Below are 12,929 nucleotides of genomic sequence, written 5' to 3' on the forward strand. Positions count from 1 at the left end.
AGGGAAGTAATTGAACACTTTGCAAATTCCTTTGGAGAACTAATGCAGCAGAATCTATTTAAATGATTTAAAGTTAAATGCATAATAATTGCTTCTAATAAAATATAAATGTTTGAAGTACTAATTGATGAATTTATAAATATTTTATATATTAAGAACAAGTGACATCAGCTTACTATCTCTATGTGTAAAATGGTATACACGCAAATACACACAAAGTATTGGAAAAAATAAATGAAGTGTGGAAAGTTTAATATCTTGACACATTGATTTCATTTGTTACTTAGAAAAAGGTATTATCAATTTTATTTCTTTTGTGAATAGGGGAGAATATATTATATGGCAGAATCCCTTCCTATGATAGAAGATCTTAAAATAGATTGAAAAACGTGGGGAAAGCAGAGGTAGTTAAGCTACCTATTGTACAGAAACATTTGATTTTTTTTTTTTGTATTCTCGCTAATGATGATTTTACACATTTTTGTGTTGACTTAAGGAGGTTGGTATACTATGTACACACACAAAGCAGAGAAACTGAATTATTGCTAGTTTGCACAGAACTGATATTCCATACTTGTTATATCCAAGAGAAGTAAGAAGTAACTACTGGAGACCTAGAAGCCTACATGTGGGTGCCCTTGCTGGACCACGGAGGGGGAAAACACATGCAGTTGCCCTGAACTATGACTTCATCTTGCTTTTTTGCAGCTGATGCCACCACTTCCTGTTCCTCCTCTGTGTCTCTTTATAGAGACCAGTTACCTTCTATCAAGCCCCAGTGAGAGGCTGGTAATGAATCTAAGGTGAGCTGGATCCATTCCTTCTTAAAAGGGCCAGTCACCCCGTGAGAGGGGACATGTGACGGGGGGAACATGTTATAGCTGAGGGCATGTTACCATTCCAACCTCAGCCTTCCAATCTCCCTAGTACAGTGGTCTCCAACCTTTTTACGCCCAAGATCACTTTTTAAATTTAAGGGCAACCCAGGATCTACCCCACCCCTTCCCCAAAGCCCCACCCACTCACTCCATCCTCCTCCCTCTCTGTTGCTCACTCTCCCCCACCCTCACTCACTTTCACCAGGCTGAAGTAGGGGGTTGGCATTCAGGAAGGGGTGCAGGCTCTGGGCTGTGGTGGAGGGGTTCGCAGTGTTTGAGGGGGCTCTGGGCTGAGCCTGGGACAGGGGGTTGGCGTGCAGGAGACGGGGAGGGTTGCAGGCTCTGGGAGGGAGTTTGGGTGCAGGATGGGGCTCTGGGATGGGGCAGAGTTTTGGCGTGCAGGAGGGACTGCAGGCTCTAGGAGGAAGTTTGGGTGCAGGAGGGGACTGTGGGCTGGGACAGAGTGTTGGAGTACAGGAGGGGATGCGGGGTGCTGGCTCTGGGAGGGGCGTCAGGGCTGTGGCAGGGCATTGGGGTGCAGGAGGGGGTGCGGGCTCTAGGAGGGAGTTTGGGTGCAGGAGAGGGCTCTGGGCTGGGGCATAGTGTTGGGGTACCAGAGGGGGTATAGGGTGATGGCTCTTGGAGGAGGGTCAGGGCTGGGACAGGGCATTGGGGTGCAGGAGGAGGTACAGGGTGCTGGCTCTGAGAGGGAGTCAGGGCTGGGGTAAGGGCTTGGGGTGCAGGAGGGAGTTTGGGGTGCAAGAGGGGCTATGGGATGCTGGCTCTGGGGGGGGGGCACAGTGTTATTTATTCTACTGTGTAGTAGAAATAGTATGTTTTGCTGTAGTGGCAATGCATTTCCACTTGTTCTCATGCTCAAGCTAAATACAGCAGCTTTGACCCAAATTAAAACTGCTCTGCTCCTCTCTGAACAGATGGAAACCCTGTTGTATATCACCTTGTTGTGAAAAGGAGATCTCCAATAGAACAACCACCTGATTAACTTTGCAATCTAAAGAATGTGAAAACCCAGGTAGATAGCTTATTTCCTGTAGCAAAGATGCTACTCTTCATTTCTGCCTGTTGTCTAGTTTTCAGCGATCTTCTAGATTTTACTGGAAAAGAGAAACAATCTCATATTATATAAAATAAGTAAAATTTGCTCATCTTCCATAAATAATCTTCAATGGAGAATGTTAAAGGTTCATAAATTCATAAATGGTTCCAGAAGGAACCATTAGATCATTTAGTCTCACCTCCTGTATATATGTCAATGTTACTAAAAACCTACTGTTAATAAAAGGTAAAACAAGAATTTTATTTATCCATTTTGACAGGTGTCTGCTGGAGTAGAATGTAGCACCATTGTTTTACTATTGGAAGCCTGAGGTGACATCCACACCCCACTGAAGTCCATGAGAAAGTTCCCATAGATTTCAGTGGGGCCAGAATTTCATCCCTGTGGTGGGGGTCTCATAGACTTTGACAGATCCATGGGTCAACTGAGGGCATATGATGCAGCACAGGAAATGCATTCTCCCCCACCAACATAGTATATTGTACAGGTCTGAAATGAAAAGGCTATTGCTTCGTAACCCATTGCATGTTTCTCTATTGTTCCTTCTTCTAAGTTCTATAAGCTAAATTTTCAAAGAGACACATCTGTATTGCCTGCCTACTACTGGCAATTGTCTGTGTAACTGGGAGCAAAAAAAGGGGTAGGTGGGTCTATGAGTGAGGCTAGCTAGGCATGCAAGCACACATTCACTGTGCTTGTAATTGGATACATAAATTTAGGTGAACTAGTTACGTGTGTACTGCATGCATAATACTGATGTTTAAAAGCCCCATGTTTGCCTTTTCTCTATTTCCTACGGCTGAAATCACTGGGGAATGTGACATTTTTAAACTCCTTTTAGTAAAGATTTATAAAGTTAAAATGATCCCCCAGACCTCCACAAAAAACTGTTACCAAATAGATGACCTCCTTTCTTCCCCAAAACGTTAAAAAAAGGGGGGGGGGAAAACTCGTGTGACAAGGTACAATAATATATAGATGAATTACACTGGGGGGTCCAGCTTATTTTTTAGTGTGGGCTGCCTTCTCTATCAACACTAGACCGAGACTCACTGGGCTTGGACTGGCTGCCCACATAGCCAAAAGCACCTCTCCTCATCATCCCATTCAAAGCCAATTCTTCTGATAATTCACAACCATCCGCATAATTTCCTTCACTCCCATGGACAAATCAAACTGAACCTACCCATATACATTCAGTTTCAGTTTCTCATTACTCCAACATACCTAATCAGCCTCCCGAAGTCACAATCAATTTCCTCCCACTAACTCAATTCTACATACTGTCCCACTATCACAGTCAGTCCACCCCATAATCCATTCTTTGCAAATCAGTTTCTTTCATCCTGGGGAAATCAAAATGAGTACTCCTCTGACCATGATCTGCTCCACAAACACCCCCTCAAAACTCTATTCTGTTCTAGCTCTTGCCCTTTAAGACATGCCCCTGGTCTCATCCTGCCTACAGTTTCCTGCTCTAGCCTCCTATTTCCTTCCTTTTTCTCCCTCATTCATCTACCCCTTTCTCCTCTTAAAATTCTACCCTCCTCCAAACCCACCACTGCTGCTTCTCCTCACCTCTCTCCAAATCAGGTTCCCTGCCCTTTGGTGCTCTTTTTCCTGACCCCTACCTTCCAATCAGGTTTTCTTCCACTCTCACGTTCCGTCAGTTCCACCAGATCAAATCACAATCCACCTGTACGCCTTCTTCTATCCCTGACTGCTGTCAATGGTTATAACTGGTTTTGGTCCAGCATCGGTGGGTTCCATGGTGGTGGCGGTGGTTGTGGGAGTAAAACCTAATGGAGTTGTGGTGGGTGTAGATCTCAGTGCAGTTGTGGTCCACTGGTGGCTGGGCCAGCTCCTGGTGTGATGGCTGCAGGTCCGGCTCCTTATGGCTTCTTCATCTCCCTCTGGTAATATTTCTTGGTTGGAGAGGAAAAGGCAAAACATTTAATGGAGTAGCCTCATCAATGTACACCATTGTGTACTGAGCCTGCACACACGAGGGCAGAACCAACAACATCAGCTGACTGCCTGGTTCTCTATGGACCAGTGGGAAGGGCTTCACATCTCAGTTTGGACAGCTTTGATCTACATCAGTGGTTCTCAAACTTCCTTGATTCATGTCCCAGTGTCTTAAAAAATGGTTGTGAAGTTAACTGTTGGACCATCAAGCTCACCCTCTACTAATTGTACATGTACCACAGTTTGTCAACCCCTGAATCTAATATCATACCAAACAGACTTAGAGCCATATGATCTGTTTTATAGTGAAAAGGAGGAGAAAGTGCTAAGACCCCACCCCAACTGAGCTTTCTACATTGATCCATATCCTGCCAACCCGTTGTAGTAGTAACAGACTGTGAACAAAGACAAACACCTGTTAAAGAGATAAAAATAAACAGGTGGATTCTATGTTGGGAAATGTAGTATACGGTTCCACTGCAAACATGGCTCAGGGGCCAAGGCACGTGGACATTTTTCTACATCTCTTACAGTCTGATATGAAGCCCAGATGCCCTCACCATTTGCAGTTTACCTTATACACATCCATGGAAACAGTTGTATTTTGCCACATTGAAGAGAAGGATTTTTGTTGATAGTAAATTATTACCACTCAAGTAGCAATAGTTTACTGTCAGTTTTGTGTAGTAACTTAGATTGATTATCCGGACAGGACACACAGTAATTTTGACTTCACCCTGTTTCTGCCCACGTTTCTCCAGATCACACCTGCTTGGAAGCTGCAACTATTTTTCACATCTCTTTTTGTGCTGTAAGTTGTATGGCAGCATGCAAAGTAGGAGGTCTTAGTATGGCAGGTTTTGTAACAAGCTATAGTAAGCATGTTTCAGCATGCAAGCCATGGGAGCCATATGGCCCATAGTTACAATAACTACACCACAGGACCTAATCTTCTTGCACTCTAGTAAATGGGTTTGCCATTGACTTATATGGGATCAGGGTCAGCTCCCTTAGCCATGTATATGAATCATTTACGAATCCTTAGTCAGATCACAAAAATTGCATTCTTAGAGAGACATATCCACATAAAATTACATCTCACAGTATAAGAAGATATGAAAAAGGATGCTAAATCTTCCTAAATACATCCCATTGATTCTATGTTTTTAAATTATATAAGGAAGAAAAGAGAAGGCACTTTACTACACTGTTATAGGATATAGGAGACAAAGGATTCATTTTAAAACTCTTTCAGAAGAGTAGGTATTTCCAAGATACAGTTTTGACAAACTATAATTAATATCTATGAAAAGCTAAATGGAGAGCAGGAGAAAAATAATTGTTACTCTTTTAAGGTAATTAACATTTTTGTCCTGGCATCTGTAAAAATAGGTTTTTGCCTGCTACTGACTTTATTGGTTTATAACAGCCATTGTTAGTTGTAATAAAGGAGTGGGAAAAAGCACTAGAAGCTATTTGCATTGCGAAAGTGAAGACAGATAAGAGGGGACATGTATATTAAGGAGCAAAGGAGCACTGATCCATATACCATTTCAAGCATAAAGCTTTTCTGGGGGTTTTTGAAAATCTCTTCAAACTCCTTATTTTGTATTATACTAGTGCCCAAATCCTGAGCCTAGCACACAGCTCACATAACCAGTCTTGACAGCGGGCAGATGCATGGAGGCTAGAAAAGGAATTCTCCCTCACTTTATTTTCAGATCATGGAGTGGTTGCAGAGAAAGTTACGTTACCCACCCTCCCGCAGGGGAAGGCATTACCTGTGCTCTCTGAAGTGCCACCTTTTAGTAAATGTAAAAAATAACAGTAGTGACATACTGCAAAATTATAAATATATCATAAAACAGATTATTTTATAACAAAATTCTAACATTTATAGACTACAACTATGATTTAAAAAACCCCTGAGCTCAATACTGCTTTTACACTTTTCTATTACACAATGGTTAGCAGCCTACTATAAACTCAACAGTCCACCTTTTTACATCCTAAACAGCTGAATCCAATGGGACATTACTTTAATCCACCAATAGTAGAGAAGCTAGCATTATTCCCAAAACTGAGCAAAACATCATATTTAGAAAAAAAGTTGCTTATGTTTCTTTCAGACTTTCTGCTTCAAGAAACCTCAGCAAAACGCTGACTTGCGTCTGATGAAGTGTGCATTCACCCACGAAAGCTTATGCTTCAATACTTCTGTTAGTCTTAAAGGTGACACAGGACCCTCTGTTGCTTTTTACAGATTCATACATTTAGCCCTGCCTTCTTCAGGCATCTGGGCAAAAAGATAGACATTGCAGTGTGTTCTGGAATCTCAGCTGATCTGTGACCAAGCTGTGCTGTACAGCTAAGTTCCTCACAAAGAATGTCCAACTCGGGTGCCTTTGCAGACTACAATTGCAGCAATATGGCATGGGGAGAAAGAAAGTCTTTCAAGTAGGCTGGTCCTAAACTATTTAGGGTTTTATACGTCAAAACGCCTTATATTCCAGCTAACAGATGGCCAGTACAGATGAAATCAAGTTCCATGTATTGGTCCTTATCTTCAAGGCACTTGCTTAGTGGCCTGGTCCCACGATATCTAAAAGATCACCTAAAGCTCCAGGATGAAGATTGTGGTTGACAACTTCAGTCCTCTGGCACAATGGAACTCTCCACATAAAGGGTAAAGCTCATCTGTGCAGGAGACAGAACTTTCTTGGAGACTTGCCCAAGACAGTGGAATGAAATCCCCCAGGAACTAAGGACCAACACAAAACTCACTAGCTTCCTTTCTAAATGAAGGTCCACTTGTTTGACCTTACCTTCTCTAACATAAACATATATCAACATGTGTGTGTATGTGTGAATATATATACAATTCCAAAACAAAACACTCCATCTCACACACTTCTCCCCCAGACAAGAGGATGAGTGAACAAACAACACATGACAGATGTGCAGTCATGTTGCTTAACTACTGGAAGGTGCTTAGATACTAAGATGACAAGTGCAGTAGAAGAACCTATATAAAATAGAATGGAATAGATGCACTGCTTACTAAGTGAGCTGCCACATTCCTCACCATCTTCGGTGTCTGGATGGTTTTAAGGTGTAGCCCACGTAGAGAGCATTGCAGTAATCAGCCTTAAGGTGACAAAGACATGAATAGTGGTATCAAGGTCTATGCCAGAAAGAAATGGAGTCATCGCCTCAGGCACAGATAAAAACAGTTTTCCTGGTCACTGCTTCTATATGATACTTTAGTAGCTGTTGGGGGCTTAACTGTACCTCTAGACTGAAAACTCAATTAACAAATGGTAGACATTCATCCAGAACAAGGGGGGTGGAATGTCACCTCACCATATTATCTGGCTGTTTCTCCTAACCAATCAGTCTTATCTGAATTTAGTCATACCACATATGATCACACTGCTAGATGGTCCAGTGCTTGGACAGCATTAGCTTATGGATGAGAAACAGCTGGTTGAAGCTGAAGCTGAGCAAGTGGGAAGATATACTGGTGAGACTGAAAGCTCTTGAAAGAGCTCAGTCTTCTTTGGTTGAAAGTACACACACTCACAATTGATCAGTTCAGTTCATAATTTAGAAGTGCTCCTAGACTCCCCACAGCTGCATCCCTGAGTAACATTTTCTACCATCTCCAGTTTGGTAGGAGACTCCTTCCCATACTGGTAGATGATGATCTGACCTCAGTTATACATGCTTTTTTGTCACCTGCTGTCTGGCTACAGCAATGATATTCCTTCAGTGCTTCAGATAAGCCTTCAGTGCTTAGGAAACTCCAGCTAGTACAGAATGGTGCAGCAGGTCTCCTCAGCAACATGGACTACCATCAGCACATCTGTTCTCCAGTTACTATGCTGGCTTCCAACAGAATATTCATTAAAATCATAGACATGTGGGGCTGGAAGGGACCTTGCAAGGTCATCAAGTCCAGCCTCTTGCACTAAGGCAGGACCAAGTAAACCTAGACCTCACTGACAGGTGTTTGTCCAACTGTTCTTAAAAATCTCTAATGATGGGGTTTCCGGAACCTTCGTTGAAAGGTTATTCAGGACCTTAAATACTCTTATAGCCAGGAAGTTTTTCCCACTATCAAATCTGAATTTCCCTTGCTGAAAATTAAGCCCTACCCATAGTGGACATGGAGAACAATTGATCACCATCCTCTTTGTAACAACTCTTAACATATTTGAAGACTGTTGTCAGATCCCTTCTCAGTCTTCTTCTCTCAACACTAAACATGCCCAGTTTTTATAACATTTCTTCATAGGTCAGGTTTCCTAAACATTTTATTATTTTTGTTGCTGTCCTTTGGACTCTCTCTCATTTGTCCACACCTTTCCTAAAGTATGGCGCCCAGAATTGGACACAGTACTCCAGCTGAGGCCTTACCAGTGCTGAGTAGAGTAGGAGTAGGACTGTTACCTCCCAGGTCTTGCATAGAATACACCTGTTAATCCAGCTCAGAATGCTATTAGCCTTTCACATTGTTGACTCATATTCAATTTGTGGTCTACTATAACCCCCAGATCCTTTTCTTCCACATTGCCACCAAGCCAGTTATTCCCTATTTCGTAGTTGTGCATTTGATTCCCTGTTTCATAGCTGGCTTTTTAGGTGACAAATCTGAGGAATTGTCACAGACTGAGGCGTCACTAGAGGAGGTTTTGGAATTAGTTTTTAAGGTCAGGCTTGACAAAGCCCTGGCTGGGATGATTTAGTTGGAAATTGGTCCTGCTCTGAGCAGGGGGTTGGACTAGATGACCTCCTGAGGTCCCTTCCAACCCTGATATTCTATGAATTAATTGATAAACTTAACAGTAACAAGTCACCGGGACCAGATGGCATTCACTCAAGAGTTCTGAAAGAACTCAAATGTGAAATTGCGGAACTACTAACTATGGTTTGTAACCTGTCCTTTAAATCGGCTTCTGTACCCAATGGCTGGAAGATAGCTAATGTAACGCCAGTATTTAAAAAGGGCTCGAGAGGTGATCCCAGCAATTACAGACCGGTAAATCTAACATCAGTACCGGGCAAATTAGTTGAAACAATCGTAAAGAATAAAATTGTCAGACACATAGAAGAACATAAATTGTTGGGCAAAAGTCAACATGGTTTCTGTAAAGGGAAATCATGTCTTATTAATCTATTAAAATTCTTTGAAGGGGTCAGCAAACATTTGGACAAAGGGGATCCAATGGACATAGTGTACTTAGATTTCCAGAAAGCCTTTGACAAGGTCCCTCATCAAAGGCTCTTATGTAAATTAAGCTGTCATGGTATAAGAGGGAAGATCCTTTCATGGATTGAGAACTGGTTAAAAGACAGGGAACAAAGGGTAGAAATAAATAGTAAATTTTGAGAAAGGAGAGGGGTAACTAGTGGTGTTCCCAAGGGTCAGTCCTAGGACCAGTCCTATTCAACTTATTCATAAATGATCTGGAGAAAGAGGTAAAAAGTGAGGTGGCAAAGTTTGCAGATGATACTAAAGTGCTCAAGATAGTTAAGACCAAAGCAGACTGTGAAGAACTTCAAAAAGATCTAACAAAACTAAGTGATTGGGCAACAAAATGGCAAATGAAATTTAATGTGGATAAATGTAAAGTAATGCACACTGGGAAAAATAACCCCAACTATACATACAATATGATGGGGGCTAATTTAGCTACAACTAATCAGGAAAAAGATCTTGGAGTTATCGTGGATAGTTCGCTGAAGATGTCCATGCAGTGTGCAGTGGCAGTCCAAAAAGCAAACAGGATGTTAGGAATCATTCAAAAAGGAATAGAGAATAAGATGGAGAATATCTTATTGCCCTTATATAAATCCATGGTATGCCCACATCCTGAATACTGCGTACAGATGTGGTCTCCTCATCTCAAAAAAGATATACTGGCATTAGAAAAGATTCAGAGAAGGGCAACTAAAATGATTAGGGGGTTGGAACGGGTCCCATATGAGGAGAGATTAAAGAGGCTAGGACTTTTCAGCTTGGAAAAGAGGAGACTAAGGGGGGATATGATAGAGGTATATAAAATCATGAGTAGTGTGGAGAAAGTGAATAAGGAAAAGTTATTTACTTGTTCCCATAATATAAAAACTAGGGGCCACCAAATGAAATTAATGGGCAGCAGGTTTAAAACAAATAAAAGGAAGTTCTTCTTCACCCAGCGCACAGTAAACTTGTAGAACTCCTTGCCTGGGGAGGTTGTGAATGCTAGGACTATAACAGGGTTTAAAAGATAACTGGATAAATACATGGAGGTTAAGGCCGTTAATGGCTATTAGCCATGATGGGTAAGGAATGGTGTCCCTAGTCTCTGTTTGTCAAAGGGTGGTGATGGATGGCTGGAGAGAGATCACTTGATCACTCCCTTTGGGGCACCTGGCATTGGCCACTGTCGGTAGACAGGATACTGGGCTGGATGGACCTTTGGGCTGACCCAGTATGGCCATTCTTATGTTCTTATGATTTTTCCTTTGTAAGTGAAGTACTTTGCATTTGTATTTATTGAATTTCATCTTGTTGATATCAGACCATTTCTTCAATTTGTTAAGGTCATTTTGAATTCTAATCCTGTCCTCCAAAATGATTGCAACACCTCCCAGCTTGGTGTCATCCACAAATTTTGTAAGCATACTCTTCACTGCATTATCCAAATCATTAATGAAAATATTAAATAGCATTGGACCAGGACTGACCCCTGCAGGATCCCACTAGATACGCCCTCCCAAATTGACAGTGTATCATTGAGAACTACTCTTTGAGTATGGTCTTTCAACCTGCTGTCCAACCACATTATAGTAATTTCATCTAGACTACATTTCCCTAATTTGCTTATGAGACTGCCATGTGGGCTGACTGATCTGTAATTCCCTGGGTCCCTTTGTTCCCTTTTAAAAAAAATAGGTCCTATATTTGCCATTCTCTAGTCCTCTCGGACCTCTCCTATCCTCAATGAGTTTTCAAAGATAAATGCTTCAGCTAGTTTCTTAAGGACCTTAGGGTGAATTTAATCAGGCCCTGCCAACTTTAATATATCTAACTTACCTAAATATTCTCTCATCTATTATTTCTCTATTTTGGTTTGTGTTCCTTCTCCCTTGTTGTTAGTATTAATTGTGTTAAATATCTGCTCACTCAACTTTTTTAGTGAAGACTGATGCAAGATTGAGTCAAGTTCAAGATCTCCTTATCTTCAAAATGCTTAATGGTCTGAGTCCAAGATATCTAAAAATCTCCTAAAGCTCAGGGATGGGGTTCATGGTCAACAACTTTGCTCCTCAGGCAGAATAGAACTTTCTGTCTTAAGGGTAAAGATTGTTTGTGGAGGAGATGGAACTTTTTCAATGGCCAGTCCTGAGCTCCCACAGGAACTAAGGACCATCACAAAACTTGCCTCCTTCTGCTCCATGTGCAAGGATCACTTTTTCTACCTGACTTCTCTAAAATAAACACATTGGAATATGTATATATTAAAAACAAAAGAAGAAACCTATTGAAACAAAACACTACACAACATACTCCATTCTCTGTTTGGGGAAAGGATAAGACAAAGAATGAAAAACACATGCCAGATGTTAATCATGTTGTTTAATGCTACTAGAAGGAACTCATATACTGTGGTGATCAGAGCACTATAAAAACCTATATGGATTACAACATAATAGATCGGATTTCATCAGAAAGTGTGTGTGGGGGAGAATAGTTTATCTAGTTCCATTCCTGCCAGAGCAGGATTGGTCACAAAATAAAACCTGCAGCCTACACAGGAACAAAGGGTGAAATCCCAGCTTCCTTTTAAGTCACTGGTAAAACTCCCATTGACTTCAATGGGGCAAAGATTTAACCCAGAGAGCTTGAACACAGTGGAACAGATGGATTTGATGCCCCACTTTACAAAGCAAAAATCCAGATCCCAAACAGATAAATGGCAATGCCTTCCAGTCCTACCTCTCACCAGTGTCTCATGAAGTACAATGTCACACATTTGAGACCTAATTTTACCTCTGTTCTGAAGAAAGCTGCTGTTATCTCGCTTTTTATTTGTCTAACTTATTTATGTCAGAAGTGCAAAATCCTAAAAGTGAAGTGCTGTAGAAAACTTTATAGATGCTCAACGGAAGAATCTCACACCTCTCCAAACTCCCTACTGTGTTATTTTGTTGTTGTTGCCTGTCTCCTTTCACATCTGTAGCATGCATTTAAAAAACCTGTGGTGCACATTTTGGTGGAGCTCTATACTTAATGAATTAATTAGATTCTCATGGAGAAAAATGGGGTGCACAATCTACCATCTCTTTTTTTCCTACAAGTGAATGCCTCAGGATTTAATCCTGTGCTTGATTTTCTTTTAAAACTATATAATATATATCAAATTTCTTCCTCCCTTTAGTCTTGTCTTTTTCCTGTGACTGGAATCAGTTGGCTTGAGCTTTGTATGACTCAGAAACTACCCATGTTATCAGGGCACCCTCAGGTTCATCTGTTAGATGAAATGTCTGAGAATGAATGAATTAAACAAAAGGATATGTGATTATTTGTGTTTAACTTTATTCTAAACCAGTCCGGAAAAGGGTTAGAATAACCACCAATTATTGTTGGAGGTGAGGCTTGTCTCAAATATTTATCATTCTGAAAAAGATTAATCAGTAATTTTTCTCTTCCTGGACTGGAATTCTCTGATCTTCCTTTCTTTTTTCATCTTCCTTCTAGTGCTTTGAGTTTTGCCTAACTTTATAAAACATTATTCACTGATTCTGCCAACCCATCTCTGAGTTTCCCACAGACACCAGTATCATCCAGCTTGGGGGACCCAGCACCAGAAACTTACCCAACCACTCTCTTGGAAGCCATCAGGGTCCCTGTATCTCCAAACCCAGTCCTCCTCCATCAATAGGATATTTTGATCTTCCCATTTTGGACTCCAGCATTCATGTCAGCCTCTTTCAGCTGCTGCTGCTGCGGAACGGAA

General features: G+C 41.3%; 1 protein-coding gene and 1 long non-coding RNA gene across 2 annotated transcripts in view; both read left to right on the forward strand.

The window, feature by feature from the left end:
- The window catches only part of FUT9 (fucosyltransferase 9), a 148,042-nt gene that overhangs the window by 26,731 nt on the left and 108,382 nt on the right, over positions 1-12,929 (forward strand). The gene's annotated exons all lie outside the window — the stretch shown is intronic.
- On the forward strand, positions 332-3,595 carry LOC135982275 (uncharacterized). Its single transcript, XR_010599544.1, has 3 exons — positions 332-803; positions 1,814-1,911; positions 2,216-3,595. It is a non-coding gene; the product is annotated as an uncharacterized LOC135982275 (long non-coding RNA).

The sequence above is a fragment of the Chrysemys picta genome, chromosome 3, assembly GCF_011386835.1.
Source record: "Chrysemys picta bellii isolate R12L10 chromosome 3, ASM1138683v2, whole genome shotgun sequence".
Taxonomy (NCBI): Eukaryota; Metazoa; Chordata; order Testudines; family Emydidae; genus Chrysemys; species Chrysemys picta.